Genomic DNA, 21,097 nt, shown 5'->3' on the forward strand with positions numbered 1-21,097 from the left:
TCCGTACCACCAGCCACTGGATGGGGGGGGAGTGAGTGAGCGGCTGCGTGGTGCTTAGTTGCTGGCTGGGGTTAAACCACGACACGTATTTAGGCAAATACTACATAGTAGAGTGTATTTGTGTGGAAAGGGATGGACCAAGTGTAGTGCCTTCTCTTTTGCATGCACATGAAGTGGTGATCTCCAGTTGCCTGGGGCAGTTGATGACTGGCAGCCATCATTGTTGCATCCATATTTTGAAGGATTTCGTTTTAATTGTGAGGGTTACAAACCTAATTTAAAGGAATAAATACATCTAAGGTTTTTGTGAAGATTAATGGATTAGCTCTTGCTATGTATAAAGGATGTTCAGATACGATTCTCAGGGAGGTGCATCTCCTGGAACACAACTTGAAAAACATAGCGGTATATGATTTCTGATTCTGACCTGTCATGATGGAAAAGATTCACACCTATCAAGAATAGTGATCATAAAACAAATATAAATAAGTATTGCAGAAGAAAACTCAGGAATAATAATGGGGGAGACAACTCAGCAGGTTAATACGTCTAATACTTATACAAAGACATTTACAGGTTTTGCTGATATGATTAGAAATGAAGAAGAATGAAGAACAGTAATTTTTCTTCACTGCTTGGCACCAGCTAGTCCTCAAGTATAACATTGGTTTTTTAGCCTTCATAGTTAAAGATTTAAAAAAAGGAAAAGCTCTTAAAATAATAAAAGGTGAAAAAAAGCCCAAAGGAGAATACTTTTCATGAACTAAGTAAGACCAAATTGGGAGAATTATATGTATTCCTTTCCTCTGTAAACAAGGTATGTATTAAAAAGAATGAGAATCTGCTAAACAAGAACAGACTGTAGCAGTGAATATCACCTAGGACGAGTAGGAGGTTTATAATATAAACAGTAAGGGAATTTTTAATGCTGGAAAACCTGAACAGCTCCCGAGAACACTGTGGACTCACTGTCACCAACGTAGGCATAAATGTATTTGTGCGTGGAAGAGTTTGGAATGATATTGTTCAGTTCTGCCCAGTGTGGAGGGCTGGGCCAGATGCATCACTAGGGGTCTCCTTTAGCAGAGGTGCTTCTGGTGGGGCTCAGTGGTAGGAATTCTGAACTAGCCTCGTTTTGGAAAGGGCAGTATGGTATCAAAAACAGTTTTTTATCACTGTAAATAAACATATATCTACCAAATGGTACACTACAGTATTTGAAAATTAAAATATTTGCCTCCTCTTTGCAGTGATTTATTATATTTGGAGTACATTTTAGAGCAGTATAACAATAATTTAAATTTATTCCTAGAAATATTATTTACAATTTCAACTTTTCAGTTTTTTTACTGGTTTGCTTGAGTTTGAGACCCAACTTACCTAAATGTTCTGTAGGTTCAGCTTTTCTTCAGGCAATAGTAATCTGAAGGGATCTGTTTGCCAAACTATTAATTTAAATACCTATATTTTGCGATAAGACTCTACTGAAATGCCCATCTTTTGAAGAGTTTAATCATCTGTGTCTGATTGAAATGATTAATAAATATGTCTTCATCCCCAAGAGTATTTTGTAAACCTAAGAAGTTAAAGCGGTCTGAGGACAAATAGAATGCAATTTGATTTTTTTTTCCTGAATAAATCTTTTACCGTGTTTAGATTGTTTTAAATAGAATTGTGTTGCACTTTCATGTAGTTTCCTATATCTGTATGACCTAGATGTTACACAGGAACATTTTCCTCAGTTAAATTGTAGATTTTTCCAAAGTAGAATAGCAGATATTCATGTCTTATGTCTTCTTTAACTAAAGAAGCTTTTATTTTATTTAAGTTTTAGTGTAATTTGATTTAATACTATTTTATTGTTAGTAAGCAATTGCAGAAGCATAGGAATCCCTTGCTGGAAAATACATTCTTTTTGGCATAGTTGAGAAATCAACTAATTAATTGCAGCAGGACACTACTAATTGCTTTTTGACTGTTTCAGGAACTTGGGTATTTTTACTCACATTATTCTTATGATTGCATGATCTTAACAATGTTCCTGTGGTTGTGGTGTTTTATTTTGGTTTTTTTTTAACGTTCTCTTCCTGTCGTTTGTTGCATTAAACAGCCTCAGTTCAGGGACTGTGCCTCTGATCTCACTGTTAATGTTGTTGGATAGTACCACTGTAAAAATAATAAATGTTGCTGCTTTTCAGTTTGCCTTAGAGTAATGTGACTTGTGAGGTCCTATGTTACTAGATACTGCATATTGTCCTAGAAACAGACTTTTTTTTCCTTGAGAAACAATGGAAGAAAATTTATAATGATAAATTCAAATGATGTAGTCCTGGTTTATATCATTCCACTAAAAAGAAAGGAATATTTGGTAGATATTAAATGGAATAACAACGGTAACATCTCTCTGTCATGTAGCTCGGTATTGGGATTCCTTTTTTAATGATGCAAATCCTTGCCTGCTAAGAATGCTTCCCAGCTCAAGCTTGGTTTTTCTGGGGTTAATTTTCCTGGAGTTTCTGCCTGGGCTTGAGAAGAGCTCTGTACAAAGGGAGTCAGTACAGCCTAGTGGAGAGCAGAGTCACGAGCATTTGCATCTCTGGAATGTTTTTATTGACAAACGGTAGTCTGCTATTGACATTTGTGTCCCTTGATGATACTTCTATCCTAGCTTATCTTTGCTGGTCAAATGCCTTAATTGTTCTGGCCTTTAATTCAGTCAAAGTTGGAGCACGAGTGGAAGAGAAAAGAGAAGGAGCAGGTCTAACAGAGCATCAAGCTTGAGCTGTGAAGCTGCTGGCAACGATCAACCTGTCATAATGTTATGATTTGTTCATTTTTATACCATTTATTAGCCTTTACTTGTTGTGCCATTTGGCCTCCAGGGCAGATAAAGTGCTGTCTAATTTGGTAGGTTTGCTTCTGTCAGAGTGGCCTCGACAGAGAAGGTGTTAGCTGTAGTGACAAATAATCAATAGCTGTCGTTGTCATGAGGAACGTGAGTAGTTGGGCCTTTCATCTGGAGGATTAGAGGTCTAATTGGATTGAGAATAGGGAGGGTGGGCTGTTGGGTAACCCTGTCAGCTATGTTAAGCTGTCAAATGTCAGCCTTCCTGAAAGGAAGAAGGGATGGTTAGCTTTCAGAAACAAGGAATAAGACATATGAAAGCTTTTTAAAAAGTAATAGATAGAAAAGTAGAATAGGCTAACATACACTTTAACCCCTTCTTGTTTAATTATATATCTCTCCAGTTAATGAGGGTGCATGGTGTGTGCTCTCTCTGTATCTCTCTCTCTCATGCACACACACAGAGAGACAGAATTTGTGTGAAACAGATTTGGCAGCATGATACCAAATCAGACTGGTTCTATGTTTTGAGAAAAAGCCAGTTAACTACTCAGATGGGGAATATAAATGCAAAAGATTGTGACATAGAAGAGGAAAATATCCACCAATGGAGGGAATCGCTTAGCAGAAGCTATAAAGAAACTGAATATTTTGTTGTAATATTTTGTTGTAAAGATTTGGCTGTCCGATAGTACCAACATGTTTTTTGAGCTATAAACGGTTGTTTCAACATTGCTGTGAGTAGAATAAGTACTATGACCCAGTCCAGCATCGGACTGTAAAATTGTCAGTTGAATTTTGTCTGTATTTTCTTACTGTTGCTTTTGATCCCTTGGTCTCTGCCTGTTTCTTGGAGAAGGATTTGTGTTGTTCTAAAGAAGATAAATCCAATGAAAGAGCCAGTATGCTAGTAGAACAAATAATTTTTTCAGATTAATGTCTCAGAAGGTTTACAGTACTACTATTTACCTTACCAGAATAAATAATAGGACTAGATTTGTTTGTTTATAAAATTACTAAAATAGTTGTTTCTTTATTTGTCATCTTATTTTGTCATGCTTTTCAAAGCAAGTCTTAACTGCAACCATACCAGTATTTCCTTTCTTTAAGTAACACATTTTCCCTGAGATCTATAGTACTTGGCCAAAGTTACTAATATAACTGGCCACCTCTTACAAGGAGCTAGCATCCTTAACTGCTGATGGCCTTTAAATAGCAAAGTTTTTAGAGAGGGGAAAAAGCACCTTTTATTTTGTATCGGCTAATTAAACAAAAGACAATTTTATATTTTTCTTCCTTTTTATAGGCTTGTACGTTCTTTTTAAATCTCTTTTTTTTTTTTTTTTTTTCTGGGTTTGTTCATTTATTCTAAACTGGTGGGTTTACTATTGGTGTTTCAGTTTGGATTGATTCCCCTGCTGCTTCCCTTATTGATGGCCATTTGGACTCATGACATGGTATTTACTGGTGGTCTGCTGTAAATACTGGCAAACCCATGCTTAATCTCAGGTTTATCTTTGTAGGTTAGACAATGGTGTGAGTATTTCAGAAGCAGAAATCTTGAATGGATTGTCTCTTACCATGCTTCAGTGGCTGAAGTGTCAAAAATCATGGCTTTTTTCCCCTTTGAGATTATCTGCCATGCTCTCAGAGACCCATCTTTGTGTGAGAGTCTGGATTCATCGGTCTTGAATCATTTTTGCTTTTGCAGTTAGTTATCTGACAGGTATTGTACCTCTGTCATTTCTAGTCTAGGCTTTATCAGAACTAAACTTCAAACTTTTCACATAATCCAGTTGTTCTGCCTCGTCTTTCTCTCCCTGTTTTGTTTCATTGCTTCCCCAACTCTGACTTCATGATCTTGACTTTTCTTTTTTGAGTCTGTATAATCTGATTTAATCACATTTAACCTTCCAGTGTGAGCTATAGGAAGGACAGATGAAGAACTGAGATCATGGCCTGCTGTTGTGGCTTTAAGTGTATTGAAGATAGCTGAGATTGCTGAGCTACAAGAGAAGCGTTATGCTGCTGTGGCCAGGTTGGCTTCAGTATCCATAATATCCATGAAGCTGACCCAGTGTTTCTACACTGTGTTGTAGTCTGCATTATAGAAGCACTGTGATAAAATGAGCTTATTCCTGGTAATAAATTAAGCCCAGGCCCATTTATTACTAGAAGATTTTTAAATTATGTTTTTAGCTTACTGAAAACCTGTCCATTCTTCTGAAAAATGTTTGGGGGTTTTTTTGTCAAGTTCCTGCTTTGTTTTTATTCATTGTGATAAGAAGTATGTCATATTTCAGTATCTTAATTTCTAGAGCTTTACCTAACACTTGCTACCAAAATCCTTGCCCTATTTTTTTCCTAGATAATTTCCTTGCCATGGCAATGATCTGTGGTTTCCCCATTTTCTCACCTTCTAAGTCTAGCTAGAACATCACTATTAGTGATGTTTTCTTTCTCTTTTCCTCCAGCAATGTCGCAGCTACTTTCATTAACCTAATTGACTTATTTTCATTGTACAAACTATTCTCTCTCATTTTCAAGCACGATGTAATTTCACTCCTCTGCATCTCTGCTGTGCTAACTCTCCTCCTTCCTCCATTTGGCTTTGTATCTTCTTCTACCATGTTTCCTGTGCTTGAAATAAGCTTTCGTGATCCAAGCTGCCAGAGGATATTGTATTATCATACTAGTGCCTCTGTTGAGCAGTCTTGATCTCAAGCATTTGAAATGTCATTAAAAATAATAAGAAAAGAAATGTCTCCAACTGCAGTGACTTTCTAAAAGATTTTGAAAATATGAATCAAGTGCAAGCCATGGTAGCAGAACATAGAGAAGCTCTGCTTGTGTTGTGTTTCTATGTGAAAAGGAACTAATTCTGCATAGCATATGGAATGGTGTCTTAAATATCTGTACAGCCAGCTGGTAGAATTACTTTATTTTCATCTATCAAATTCACGGTGGTACTTTTGTGAGTAAAATTTGGAAGAGCTTCTGGGCTGATGACTTACCCATTGTTAATTTTTCTTATCTTTTCTAAGTCCTCTTCCATGGCAATAATTTTTCCGGCTACCACCAATGAATAAAATAATTCGTATTAACTCATGAAGAATATCAGTTACCAAGAATGAGAAGGTAAAGTGATCCTGTGCTAAAAAAACATCTTAAGTGAGGACCTAAGGCTAAAAAAAAGTGTATTGGTATATAACTTCAACTCAGAGATTTTGTTGGGAAGACGGACTAGAACTGAACAGGATGCAGATGTGCTTTAGGACAGTTAGGCAAAATTTTGCGCACCAAAGGCAAGTACTTTGTGCAGGCATGAGCTGTGCTTTTTCTATAGAATGTTATTCCATGTTGCTTCATGTTTGGCTGTTTTAATGCTTGATGTTTGACTTATCCTGGTTTTCAACTGCTAGCTCTCTTGTACGTACTGTTATCAAATTGCTGTCCCCTCTCTCTCATTTTGCTTTATTCAAAGGATAGGTGAAGATTTCTCTAGCATTTGAACTTGAAAATGGGATTCTTTTTAAACATGGTCTTAACTATACTTGGAGTGTTACGGTTCAGATCTGAATAGATTTAATTTTGTTTCACTTATTGCTGTTCTTTTAGCATGTTTAGCATTGTGGCATATCTTGGTGTGCAAGTGACTTGCCCAGCTCTTCTCCCAGGACAGTGATGTCTGCTGCTGAGTCTATAACTTAAAAAATACCTTTACAGCCAAAAACATCTCCCTGTTTGAGTGTCCTTTCTAAAACATCATTCTTGCATTAATTGCACCTCTGCAGCTGACCTCACGACTGATCTTTAATGGTTACAAGAAGAAATACTGTTCTTGGGACTGAGAAACCACTTATTTGTGTCCAAATTTGGCACTGACAAAACAGGACTATCACTAGTATTAGCTCATCCGTTTGGTTTAGTTTAGTTTTGTGAGCTGTTTGGTGATTTCTGTTTGAATGAGGTGACTTTTTCCAGGTATTCTGTAGTAAAAAGTGAAGGTATTTGTTTTCACTGATTATAAATGTTTTTCTAATTTTAAGTGAATTAGTTTTGCGTTAAATGTTTCCACATACACTTCAATAAATGTAGTACCAGCAATAGATCACTTTGAAACAGGACACCTTTCTGCTGAATTCTCCAGGAATCTTCTATCAGGTGTCTGACATGTCCTTAATCTGATGCTCAGGCTTGTCATTTGAATCGATAGTATACTAGATGGGATGTCTTCAGCATGCAAGGCTTTTGCTATAGAAGGTATTTGAAAAATAAATTCAGATCTTATGGCCAGCCACAAACTCCAGGAGCACTAATCTTTCATTTGTCTCTCTCTTTGTCTGTAAACAGTTAGTTAAATTGTTGATTAAAGAGAATTAGGTGAATCACACTCAAGTCAGAACGGATATGTATAAACTACGTAAGCAAATTCTGTTGTTTCCTGGAAAGCAACAGCTAATGTCAGCATTTCATAAAATACAAAATTAATTAAACTTACCTATTAAAATTATCATTTTTTGGTCTCTTTGTGGAGCAGTTTGGAACCCTTTTTTGTTACTTTTTTTTAATGAAGAATTATTGAAGAAAGCTACCAATTTTTATTAATGAGGAATGATTTCTACTGAAATATTAGGTGATTTATGTTATGAATATCATCTGTATATGTTCAGCCTTGTGATGGGAACATTTAAATGTAAATATATATATACACACACATAGGACATGTTTTTTAATATTCTGTTAGTATGGTATGGATTTGGGAAGATTTTAAGAAACACCAAACTTGAATTGTTATTTTAACTGCCTATAGTCTGAACAAAGAGAAATAAATCTAGTACTTTTATTACTGCTGGGATGTAGTTTGAGTAGCTTACTAGGCTTTGATTTACTTACCAGTACTCTAAGGAGATTATGACTTCATTTTAAATCTCAAACGTCACTGTAGTGTCTATAGAAGCTATAAAATATTGCAGTATATAAAAGTAGCTTCAAGTGTCTCTAATTATTTAAAGCAAGGGTAAACCTACCTTTATTGCAGGTTATTGTCATTATGGGTTGTCTGTCTACTTCTGTAATAGTTCTGGAAACTTCACTGTGGCTGGAGAACTTTTCTCATAAAATAAAATTTGGTATGTAGTTTTGTAACTATTTCACACAGTGGTTTGTTGCAGGACTTAAGAGGTTTGAAATATATTTAAATCAATTAAAAGACATAGGTATTTTCAGATAAAACAGCAGCTAGAATAATAACAAAAAATTCTAGGAAGATAAGCTCAAAAATGAGTATATATGCAAAATTTTCATTTTGCAAGCATTGTTGCTTCCAGCAGTCTGTAAGGACATCACTTGCACAAGCCCTTAGAGGGGTGCAATTAAGAAGTACAAGGCAGTAGTGACACAGTACTGGTCAGTGCTGCTGAGTAGCAATGGCAATTAGTTTGCTTCCAGAATGAAACAATACTGCACAAAGTTAGGATAAAAATTAAGGACTTTGACTGGACTGATGGCTGTCATTCAGACTTGTTTTTCAGGTAGAATTCTGTCATGGATAATACTGTTCTTTATAACATTTTTATTAGATTTTAAATAGAAATCTGGACATAGCATAGAAACATATCTAGAAGAATGGAAGATCATATGAAGTCCATCTAAATATAGGTTTTGTCCTCTTAAAGTATGAGCTTATACAATTTAAAATTTTCAGTATGTAAGCAGATTATGGAGGATTTTTTTTGTCTTGCTAAAATGCTTTTGAGCAACCATCCTAACTTATGTTTATAGAAGAGAGGTGGGAAGTTTAGGAGGCATTGGGTAATGTATGTACAACTAAGCAATAAGAGACTTGGACATCTGCAAAACATGAGTTATGTGAGGTATACAGATAATTACTAAAAATGGAAAGAACATTATACTTATGGACATAAATCAAAACTTTACTAGGATTTGAGAAGAATGTGAATATATGAAAATGCCATTTTTAAAAAGACAGACATATTTCAGGATAAACTTTCTTAGTTTTTTAACACTACCCTTAGTTCAAGACTGTTCAACTTAAAGCTGTTAAAATGAAGAAAATGAATGTAGTAAATATTTTCTAGTACTTGTATTTTGGGGGAGGAGGGAGTCAGTACTTGCTGCCAAATCTTTCAAATCACAATATTTTTTGAAATACAATATTTTTTGAAAACTTAGTCTTTGATTCCTTACGAAGAGGTGGGCAGTGATCCTGTAAATATGCGTGATGTGTCTCAGGTTTTCTTTAAATCCCCAGAGATTGTGTGTTGTGGGTACTTCTGCCTGAATGACTTCAAAAGAACACCACAGGAAAACAAGTTCAGTAACAGTAGAAGAGATCAACTGGAAATGAGAATGCTAACTGCATTTTCATCCTTGAAGTGTTTTTTACATGAAAGCCACTAATTTCTATAGGTAGACCATAAAATTTAGTGCTGAAGAGCCAAGAACACTACACAGAAACAGCATGTACAGACCATGGATAAATGAGGTCAAAGGCTGTAAGATACAAACACCTATTTTCCTTCAACTTATGCTGGGAAACAGTTTTACCTTGGCTTTTACAGTACTCGTCAGTTGTCTTCTCTATTGTATTCTTTGACTGTGTGCCAGTTGATAGTTCTGTCTATTCCTATGGAAACCAAGATATTGAAGCCAATCTTGCAAGAGGCTTTAGGGAGAAGTGCTCCAAGTTCAGACACCGCCTTGCTTTCAGTCAAAATGTCTGATAGTCAGAACTGGCCTCAAGTCGTACTGATGTTCTTGTCTGATGTATTGCCTAAGATGCTTTGCCAGACAGATGAACATGTTCAGCTTGGAAACTGGTAAATAAGGTTTCTATTCAGCTGTCTGAGGGGCTCTCTCCAGTTGAGTGTTTTACTTTTGAGTCTAGGATGCTGCTAACAAAGTTGCTAAAAGGGTGCTTTGTGAGATTAACCCAATGTCAAAATCAGTGATGTTTTTGCTGTTGTTGACTTGAAAGGATTAGCAAAACATCACATATTTAAATCCACCAGTGGTTCGTTAGATAGAAGACATGGCATCATCCTTGTCCACGCAGAGGTAATAAATAGCTTAAAGAATTTTTTTTCGAAGCTATAGTTCAATGGATGACTGTTAAGGGTTATGTCTAAAACAATAATCCTGAAGATTTTCTTTTACTGACTTTTATTTTTCAGTTACATTTTTAATCAAGGAGTTAACTTCTTAGTTTTGCTCAAATTAAAACTACCTAAACACTTGATTTCAAGTTTTCTTGAATTAAACTGGTCCATCTGTGACTGAAGTTGTTCCAGAGCTAGAAGAAATACTGGTTTAACTCCCTATAATTAATAAAATTTACATTATTATATTTTATCTGTCTGTTCAGAGACAGGCTGTTTCCATTCACTCCACAGCAGCTTTACTGAAGATGCGTGTGGAAATCAAGTCTTCTGACTATCATCTGCAAGCTGATTAGGGAGTGCAGAGAATAGGAAGGAGTAGTTTCTTTACTACCTCTGCTGACTTTGTTTATAATAGTCAGTATAGACTACCATGGTGAGTAGACAGTATGCAGCAAAAATGAGCTAAGAATTATTCTCTTCAGTGTCTAATTCTTGCCCAGTGTACCAAGCATATGTCCCAAAGGTTGAGGGGAATATTTGAAAAGGTTGAGAATGTCCTTATAACTGTTATGTTTAATAGAAACACTTCACTGTATTTGTTCTGTAGGACTTTGCAATCAAATTGATGAATGTGATCAGCTTACTTTTAAATTTGTGAAATAATTTGATTTATTCACCTTCCCTTTTAGTGTGATTTCATCCAACAGTGACAGTGGTTTTGCATTTGCCATGTTTTAATGAAGAATGATTAATCCAACTGTTAAGATTCATGAATAAAAGAGAATTTCCTTCCCCATTCATGGTTTACATATCAATGGGGAAAAAAGTTATTGGGAGCTTGTCTGTGATTCTAATTTTGTGTATTCTTGATACAGCATTTGAAATTTAAAATATATTAAAATGTATTAACATTTAAACATATCAAAAATTTTATACAAAATTGATCATGAGCTTATTTGCTCAAATAAGAATATTCTGTGTGTTGAATTTGTGCAGCAATACAGCTCGTGATAACCAGAGAGACTGCCTGCTATTTTGATGGCAACTTTACTCATTTTCACTAGAAATTGGGGTTCTAAGTAGCTATATTGATTTGATTTAATTTTATTTTTTTCATGAACTGTTAAAAAAAATTTACTGATATTCAAGGAGTGTAAGAATGGTGCAGTCATATATGTTTAAAGGGTAGCTGTTACAGGGCTTATGCCTGGTTACAACAGCTAATATTAATTCAGTTTCAGTGCATTAGAAATCAAGAAGTTTCACTATTTCATGCATAAATAATTTTTCAAAACACAAGTGTTTAATTTATAAATATAAATAATTTTATTTGCAATTTAATTAATATATCTACTTGCAAGTCTCTATTTTGATAATTTTTCTTCTGAAGAATCCTTGTCAGATTTCTGGCAGTTGGGTGATAATATAAGCATATCAAAATGCTCCTTTTGATGTATGGATTTAATTTGCTTTTGGAACAGTATTCTGTTCCTGTATGTATCAAATTAGAAGTACGATAGTCACAGCTTCTGTTTTTGGTAAGTGCTTTGTTTGTTCACTGAAAAGCTAAAACTGGCAGATGTTGGTGACAGAAAGTCCTTCCTATGTTCCATGTCATTCTAAGTTGTTTCTGATGTTCTGAGAATGTGCTTCTTCTCAAAGGGATACTAATAGATGAAACAACCTCTAAAGAAACCACATGAACAGTCCCTTTTCTTTCCAAAGTTATGAAAATTCTCAGGTTTTGAAAATTTGTGACCAAGCTGATCTGTGGGGTAAAGCATCCTCTATTCAGCACCTACTCACTGGAAGGAGAGAGAGAGAGAGTGAGTATGTATGTTTGTGTATACAGTAAGATTATCTTCTGTAAGATTGAGTAGGTCAAAGACAGCAGTTTCTACTCTGTGAACGTAAGCAGGTTAAATTCAGTTGCCATTTTTGCTTTAAAGGGAAAGCTCATGGATATGTTTATCTTTTAAAGGCTTAGATAGCAATTAAGGAGTTCACGTTTTTTGACTTTTCAGTGTTTCTTGAAAGCATCTAACAACAAAGAGCTGTTCTCAACTTTGTAGCATCTGTGCTAGTCTGTTGGCAAAGCGTGCTAATGTAGTGCAAAGTGGTTGCTATATTCTGCTTGGATTTTAAGTTAATATCTAAATTACTTTCATGTTGTTCATATTTCGCCTCAGTAAGTGAGTGCACAATACAATTTATTATTTGTTAATGTGTAGATTTATACTGAATTTAGAAACTCACATGTCACTATTAAAAAGTACAGACAATTTTGTGTTTCAGATATGAGCAACAATTAAATCTTAACTCCAACTTTTAAGGAGACCTGGATTTAAAAGGTTTAATATATAATCTGACTGTTAAAAAATCACAGCAATCTATTTCACTTTTTTTTGGTCTTAGAATAAGAACTAGTATATTTGGGGCAGAATGTGCTTCGCTGAAAAAGGAGATCAGTGGCCTGCTATGCTAAATTTCCATGCATCTTTCCAGTTCTCATTCTGCCCCAAACTGGGCCTAAACCAAAGGAACAATGTACATGAGTGAATATGTAGGAAATAAACTATGATCCAATTTGTTTTCCTGCTCTCAAGCTGTTATATATCTAGCTATACTTTCTTAAATATGATTTATGAGTTTAAAAAGGAAAATTAAAACATGAATTATATTTAAAGACAGTAAAAGTATAATTACTGCCCGTGCTATGATTGGTGTATTATTAGAAAAGCAGACCTGTTTTATCTTTGCAATTAATTCAACTGTAATAATTTTGTGGTGTTCTGTTTGTGAAAGAGTAAAAGTAACTGAATTATATATTATATTCCTCTGAAGAGGACTTATTGATCGTTAAATGGTCTCTCTTTTCACAAAAGAATACTGACAAAATTGTGTTAAAATGTCTTACATAAGTGCTGCTTAATTAATAATGAATATATTTCAAAAATCAAAATTTAATAAGCTAATAAATTATTAAACTATGGTGGGATGTATAATTATCAGATCTCCGAAATCCCTACTGTCATGGTTGGTGGACTTGCTGCACTGTTACTCCTTCTCTGTTGTCTTCGAATGCACCCCTTTAAACAGGTTGACCGTTGGCGCTTCTGCTTTCACGGTGACTTTTATTTTACCACTGGCCTGCGGTCTTCTGTGCACTTGCTGACCAGGCTTAGTTACTGCAGTTCTCTATTGGGGGCTGTGGTCAATGGTTAATGCCTGATTTTGATAAATCTCATCTTAACAGAACAGAAACAGCAAGGGACAAGGCGCAAAAGAGTTTTAATCAATGAAGCATTCTTTGGGAATCATAACATTGCAGAATTTGTGGTATTCAATAACATTTTTGACTACTGGTAAATAATGTTTTAAATAGGAAGAAAAGTAGCTGAGAGGAGAAGCTGACCTCAATAGTATGCAAGAATTTAAAATTAGTTTCTAAGGGATAAATATGTAGATATAAATAGAAAATTGGGTAAAATGTGCACCACACTGTCAGCAGTAGGTTCTTCAAGACTAACTGGGTATTTTGCTAGCTGATTTTTCTAGATATAAATTCAATAGATTGCCTTTTTAGGCCTGTACAAAAATATTTACTGTAGTGTTAGATGGAAAATCGCAAGTTAATTGGGAAATTAGGACACAAAATGTAAGGGTATGTTAAAGAATTTGATAATGAACTGAAAACAAATACAGTTGAAATATGAACTGTAACATCAGAAGGAGTATATTAGAATTCCTCAACAGTTGCACTTGAATCTAGTATTAGTCGATATTTTTCATTAACAAACTTAGCGTCACAAGTAGTACTTTTTCTAAGGACGCTTCAGAGTGACAAAGATTAGGCATTATTGTCAGTCATAGACAGGATTAGAGTGTCTGGGATACCGGAAGTATGAGAACACTGGAAGTAATTGAAATGGTTGGAAATATGATAGTCCATAGTGCAAGTTGGGGGGGGCAGAAAAATTTATACTATGTCTTGTGAATTTATTATTTGAAAATGACTAAGAAGGATGTCAATGTGCTAACTGGTCGGAGAATGTACTTAATTGGTGAAAAGATTGCAGGTTTTTGTATATCAGATAAGATATTTGCACTAGCAATAGACAAGTATCATTGCTGTTCAGTAGGCTACTTAGTGGGACCTCTTCTGGTACGCTCTGTAATCTCTGCTTGCTTGTGCTCAAAATGAATGAGTTCAAACTAGAATGAGTGCAGAGAGGTGACAATATTTTGGGGGGGAATGTGGGGTTTATCTTTTGTTATTGAGATAAAAGACGGATACTTGGTTTAGGTTTTAAAACCTGCACTGTACTTTCATGGGTAGAAAGAGTGAAGCGTGTGGGGGCGGGTGCCTTAAAAAAAAAAGGACGAACAAAACCTAAAAAACCCAGCCCAAAACTGAGAGAAATGGGGAAAAAAAATCCCAAACACCATAATTCCACTTAAAAGAAATGTCTAGGAATTTTTTGAAAAGGATTAGGTGTTCTTACTCCTCATGGTACTGGAGGATTGGATTTAGTAACTTAGAAGGTCAATTTTAACCTTCAGTTCTAATTTGTGGTTTATCTGTAAATATTTCTAAGGCTTTCTATTCTGCTGGAACTATATGCCCTAACTGCATCTTCAGTGCTTACGACTGTTGGCAATGAAGAGCCCTTAAAAACCACCTCCTTTGTAAGGATCACTTTTAAATTGTTTTATGTTCTTTTGGTCTGTCTGCTCCCAGTACTGGGAGCAGGTATGTAATTTTGAATTGAAGCCAAAGTAGCATCTTCACGGTTTAACAGCTTGGCATTCTTTTTAATGACCCCTGCCGTGTTTACCAGGAGGTTATATAGAGATGCTGGGCTGCCTTTTTCCTAGTTCTCTAGCAACGCTTACAGTCAAATAAATCTTCACAAGCTTATTGTAGGTGTTCGGAAAACCAAGTGTAGCTGTGCTGTAACAGTCAGTAGTCAGCTCATGTGCGCTACATTATGAATCATTACAAATCAGTCTTTCAAGTCATGTTAAATATTTCACATGGATTAGAATTGTTATGCTTTTTGAAAATGTGGTCTCAGCAATGAATAGGGAAATAAGCAATTTTTCTATATGTATTGGCCTCTTTTAACCCACTGATGACAAGGTGATGGTAGCCTATGGATGTGCTTTTGGCTTTTGGAGAGCTGCACGTATTCCTCTCTTAGCCTTATGTTGTACAGCTCAGTTACTCCCTTTATAAAATGGTGTTATATTTATCTACCTGTGTAGTATGTTTTTAAAATCCAAAGATGAAAAGTGCAACCTCAGAAGTACATCAACACTACAGGGTAGGAGAAGTGGTTAGAGTATAGAAGCACATGGTTACATAATGACCAAGTTAACTCACCAAGAAATAGTGGCATGAGAAGGGAAATAAATTTTCAAAGCTCTGTTGCACATCAGCAGAATGTTTCTAGAACCCAGATGAACTCTTTAAAGCAAGCTTGTATGTCTCTGAAATACTTAAAAGTTTGCTATGCAAAATACTTCAGTGTCATTCATCATTATGTGCTCAGGAGAATTTTATTTGGGATTCTGCAAAATCTTCTTGATTGGTGCATAATAAATGGCAATCTGGACTACAGTGAAACTGATATGATGCCTTTCATTTAGGATTTAGATGAAATAGTTCTATTTCCCCCTTCCATTTATCCTTCCCATTTCTTGTAGAGCCACAGCTGGTACAGGAGAGGGATATCAATTTATTGAGGCTTTAGCCATATAAAATGGAAGTAATATAAGGAATAAGAATATTAACAGATTAAGAGGGTTGGTTCCTGTTCTATTAATAAGTGTACTTGTCTACTGTCTTTTGGTGTTAGCTGTAGTTTGGAAAAGTGTTTGGACCCTTATCTATTTAATGACTATCCAGGAGACATCTGTGATGAAACTTAGTTTCAATATATGCACGCTTGGTATTAAGATGCTAATGACACCTCCATTTCAGATTGCATTTTATCTTACATAACAACAGTCAGTAATCCAGGTTTTTACATTTATGTATTTTATATGATGTCACTTTAAATGTCCCTGTTGCTGTTACGGACTTTGACTTTCAGTTCACAGAAAGAAAATTTTATACATTTTACAGGAACTGTACTCGGTTTCTTTTCAATTCTGAATCACAAAAGCATCAGATTTTAGCCAGCTAAGTGGAGAGGAAGTAAGATGTTGCAAGTAAGTATTAATTGCAGTTGTTGTTCTTCTTTTATCTTCTGATAGCTGAGCAGTGATCCCAACTGCCATTGCTGGCATTGCCAGGCTTTTACCAAATGTAGCAGAGCACTGTACATGACCTCTCTGCTGGCAAGCTAAGCTGTCTGGGTGTGAGAGGGAACATGCATGGTGTCTCACAGTTGAGGAGAGAATATCCTGTCACCTGTTAAGGAGGTTAACAGTCATGTATGCTAAAAAAATTCTGGAAGAATTTTGCTTACATGTAGAATAATACCTTTTACAAGAAACAGACTGCAGCAATTTGTTGTTAGCTCTGTGGTAGTTTAAGATTCAGGCTTTAACAATGCATCTTGGAATGTATTAAATTATCTACATGTATTGAAAATGTAAATTAAAAAAATCCATTAACAACTCTGAATCTTTCTTATACTGCTAGATACCATGTGGGGAACAAAAATGTCTGCCAAAACCTCTTTCATTTTGGATGCTGGAATATTTGCACAGCTGTATTTTTGATAGTGTTTTCCTTGTTAGGTTGGTTGGTCTATTGCGCTACCTATTACCAGAGAGCCAGCTAGTAGAGGTGGGTAACATTATTTAAACCTTCCCAACAGTAATAGGAAAATATGATTGCTCTAAATGTTGCAGTACAATTGAAGTGTTTTGGACACTGGACTAGTAGGAACCTGTGTCTGTTCATTTGGCGAAAGGCTGATACCTGGCCCAGAAGGGCTTTAGTTGTTAAGAGTGGCTTTGCAGTGATGCTGGAATCCCTCCCTTTCCCTATACCCGTATGCCCATGATAGGTTGAGTCACATACTAGGTCTCCTGTTCTCCATTAGTTTGCTAGGGAAGACTGCCACTAATCCAAGGAAAGGAAAAAGAAATGTTCTTTCCCTAATCTTCTGACTGCTGAGTGAAGGTACCGTGGGCCAGATTCTGAGGAAGCGTTTGAAACAGAGACGCTGGGCAACTTAAAGCAGGATTGTGCCTGGCTGTATAACGTGGCATGATGTGAAGTGTGAGGCTAATGTTTTTAGTGCATTTGTAATACAACCATCAGTAATTTCAGTATCAACCTACAATTAGAATCATAACAACACTGTAATAAGTACAGAGCTTGTTTTTTCTTTAGTCTTTCGCTTAGGTGACCATATGGGGCAGATTGACCTCGGCTGGTTGCCAAATGCCCACCCAGCCGCTCTCTCACTCCCCCTCCTCAACAGGCCAGGGAGAGAAAATAGGTTGAAAAAGCTGCTTTAGATGGATGAAGAAATAAACACATAGAAAAGTAGGTAGAAAAGAGTTTACTGGCAATTTTCCACTGGAACCTGTTCCTGGCAATAGAGTCATATTGAAAATACTAGGCAGGTGTTTTTTTTTCTGAGTGAATCTGCAATTTTGGGGATAACTTTTTCAGTTTCAGGGATGATCTGAATTCTGGCAAATTCATTGATTCCAACTAAGATGTTTCTCCCATTGCTCTTTTCTCTGTTGAAACATTCAGGAAAGCAAAGTTTTTCTGACTACTTAGCAGTTAAGCTTGGGGTCCAGAACTTTCTTCAAAGTCATTATTTGATGGCAGAGCAATGATTGCTTATTGAACTATCTGGCTACCAAAAAATGTATTATACTCCATTGCAGTTAGGGTATGTGGCTGAAATTCTGAAATAGCAGAAGTATTTCTTCTGATTATGATTAGTTGTCAGCTGTTCTCTGAAATGGTGCTATAGTTTGCATACAGAGTTGAGGTTTTTGCTTAAAAATAATTTTAATAGAATATAAAGGAATTTTAAGAATCCGCATTGGAATAGTAAATTTTGGCTACCAGGAACTCAGTTTTCTGTACCATTATTTAATAGTGTTTGCTCATAATGTTTTCACAGTATAACAGAATCATTTCAGAGACATTATCAATGTTAAGAGACCATGGAGTGACCCAAAGCGCTTCATGCTGCCCAGGAATCTTTAGGCCAACCAAGTGCATCTTCTATGTGTAAAAACTAGCAAGCTTAAAGACTTGTTATACACAAGAATTTTATAAAAATGAAGGAATTCGGCTAGTAACTGCTTTTCAGATTAAGCATACTTTTTTCCCCCTCCACCTAGTAAGACCTAAATTAGATCTGCCTTCAAGACATGTTGATACATTGCATATTTACAAACTTAGCAGTAATCAATTGGAGGTGGGTAATTTTTCCTTTGCCATTCATAGGGATGGTGTTATTTTCTAACAAGTGAAAGGAACACAGTAACATTCATGGTATTACTAAAGAACAGCAGTCAGGAGTAAGAGCATGAATAAGATCATTACAAATAAGTAGTGTACATACAGGTGTTTTCTGTGGTGGTGTTTTAAAAAAAATCTTAAATCATTTGGAAGAAACAGAATCTTTTTTGTTTCAGAATGAGGGGATTTATTACAGATTCATTTCCTAAGGAGAGGGATTTGTTGGTTGCTAAGCATGTAACAGAATAATATAGTACTAACTGGTGGAAAAATGTCTAACAGTAAAAATAAAATACAGTATAGGGAAAGGAACTCTAATAATAAAAATGCATGTTTCCTTAGTTTTATGTATTATTTTAACTTTGACTCTTCAGCTGAATTCATTCAAAAAGCACAATATACTTGTAAATCTTCCAATAAGTATCCATCAACAAGAGAAAATCAATTTTTTTTTTTCATGTGTATGCATGCACATTGAGCGGGATACACTGAAAACAAACCAAATGCATTATCCTCTGTGATGGAGAAAAGCAGCTATATTTCTTCCAAGACTAATATTCTCTCAAGTTATTTAATGTTGCCTTCCCCCAGTCTAATTCCCAACTACATCATGATACATTGCGATTTTTTGCTAGTTTTTTTTTCTTTTTTTAATGAGTTTTGCAAATTCTTCTTATATTTACCCATAAAATATAATGGCAATAATGAGGAGATTTCTCATTCCTAACTCATTCCCAAATTTATCATGAATTTGAGGGTGTTCTGCGTGGATTAGTAGCTGTGTAGACGTTATGCTGTTCTGCCTCTGTACTTCAGTGCATGCCTTGATGTATGTCTGTGTATTAAACGGGCAAAATCCTAGGGTTATGCTTTCCCTGACACCCAGCAGAAGAAAGAGAATTAGTCAGTCAAGACTTGCTGTGAATGCTGTTGAAGAGTACAGTAGCCATGCTGTCTCTGGCAAGAGAAGTTTGCATTTTCAGGCAGGATTGTGGTAAGGTTTTTGGCAGACTTTTCTTGTAGGCTTTCATTGAAGAGCAAGGACCGATGGTAATAAACTGTAGAAGCAGGAAGAGGTTATTTTGTCTGAGCTCATTCATGATTTGCTTTCCCTGTTTTGTATTTTAAAATAGTGTAGTAGGGGGAAAAAAAATCAAATTCATTTATTTTAGGCGAACTTGGTGAAATCCATTCTGCCCACATAAAGCTCAACTCTTCTATGTTTATTAGACAAAGAGCAGAACAGTAATATATGTAAAATCTGCCCTTCCAGTGTTTATGGCTGCTATGAAAAAGGAAACAAGAATATTTTTATTCCCTGGCACTGGATACTGTGGGGACCTGTGGAATCCTTTGGCCCATCTATACCCTACTATTCTGCTGAGGAAGTGATTTGCAATTCTGAGCCTTATGATGCAGAGGTGCCCCCATTCATTAGCACTGCTTGCACTTGTCTACATGCTTACCTTTTTTCATTGTTTTTCCAAAGACAGTCTAAAGGGACTAAGTTAACATACAGGATTTATAAAAGAATTGTAGCAGACTGAAATATGTTAATTTGCAGGTAGTTCCATAAGCAGAAGAATCCAAAGACATGACTTCTATTGATTTGAGTGTCACCTGTCCTGTGTACATTGTCTAATAAAGCTTCATCAAATACTGCAGCTTTTCTCTGAGTAGGGGGAATTAGTGCAATTTTTCTTCTCTTCTGAGCTTTCTCTTTTCATTATATTTATGGGTAATTGATACTTTTACTTAAACTGTCAATATGTGAAATTGGCAAAAACCAATATTTTGGGAAACATTGGGAGACAGTGAGCAAAATTGGGAGACAGCACACTCTTTTCACTTTAGGAAAGGTTAAAAGTTAGAGTGGGGAAAGAATAGGGATGTTTAAAACATGATCACACAAGCTAGATCTGGATTTTTTTGTTCTAATGAGTTATCAGTCCAGCTGTTACTGCTCTTCAACTGAAACTTAACTGCTGAAGGTGGTTTGAAAAACCCAATAGACTTTGTATTGCAGTGAAGTGGAAGCATCAAAATGTCGTCTGTAGCATCTCTGTTATATGGAAAATAACCTCCAAGCAAGGGGCCGTAGCAAGTCAAGGCTGGCTATACCTTAAATCAGTGCAGCTTCTTCATGATTGCATGATTATATCTTTATTTTTTGACTGGCTTCTTCAATGATTTGAAAAATAAAACCAGATTGGTTTTTTTGGGATCCACCCTCAGTTATTTGTCACAGGAGCACTTCTACATTATTTCTTTTGAAAACCTATTAAGTCTGGAGTTAAGTATTTGAAATGTGTTACAAAGCTAGCTGTCCCATCCATTTATCATGCATACAGTAGTTCAAAACTCATATATAGTTCCCAATTTAAAAATGTAAGAAACAATCACTTTTCCATATATTTGTTACTCATTCAGTTGAGTACATTTTATCTCTCTGAATCATTTTTCTTAATTTCATTTTGAAAATTGTGATCTTGCTTCATGTTTAGTTTTATTTGTCATCTGATAACTGTCTGCCTTGCTGAAATCAGCATGTCATGGTCTTATTTCAGTTTTTACATGATATTCATTGAGGTTAAACTGTCAAGAAACTGGCAATATTGCAGAATTTTCAGTATTACTGAACCCTGTCTTACACACTCCACTAATGGAAGATATGTATCTAAT

At 35.6% G+C, this 21,097-nt stretch overlaps 1 protein-coding gene across 1 annotated transcript in view; it reads left to right on the forward strand.

The window, feature by feature from the left end:
* The window catches only part of INVS (inversin), a 92,238-nt gene that overhangs the window by 14,994 nt on the left and 56,147 nt on the right, over positions 1 to 21,097 (forward strand). The gene's annotated exons all lie outside the window — the stretch shown is intronic.

The sequence above is a fragment of the Haliaeetus leucocephalus genome, unplaced genomic scaffold (assembly GCF_000737465.1).
Source record: "Haliaeetus leucocephalus isolate CR32 unplaced genomic scaffold, Haliaeetus_leucocephalus-4.0 Scaffold587, whole genome shotgun sequence".
NCBI classification, from domain to species: domain Eukaryota; kingdom Metazoa; phylum Chordata; class Aves; order Accipitriformes; family Accipitridae; genus Haliaeetus; species Haliaeetus leucocephalus.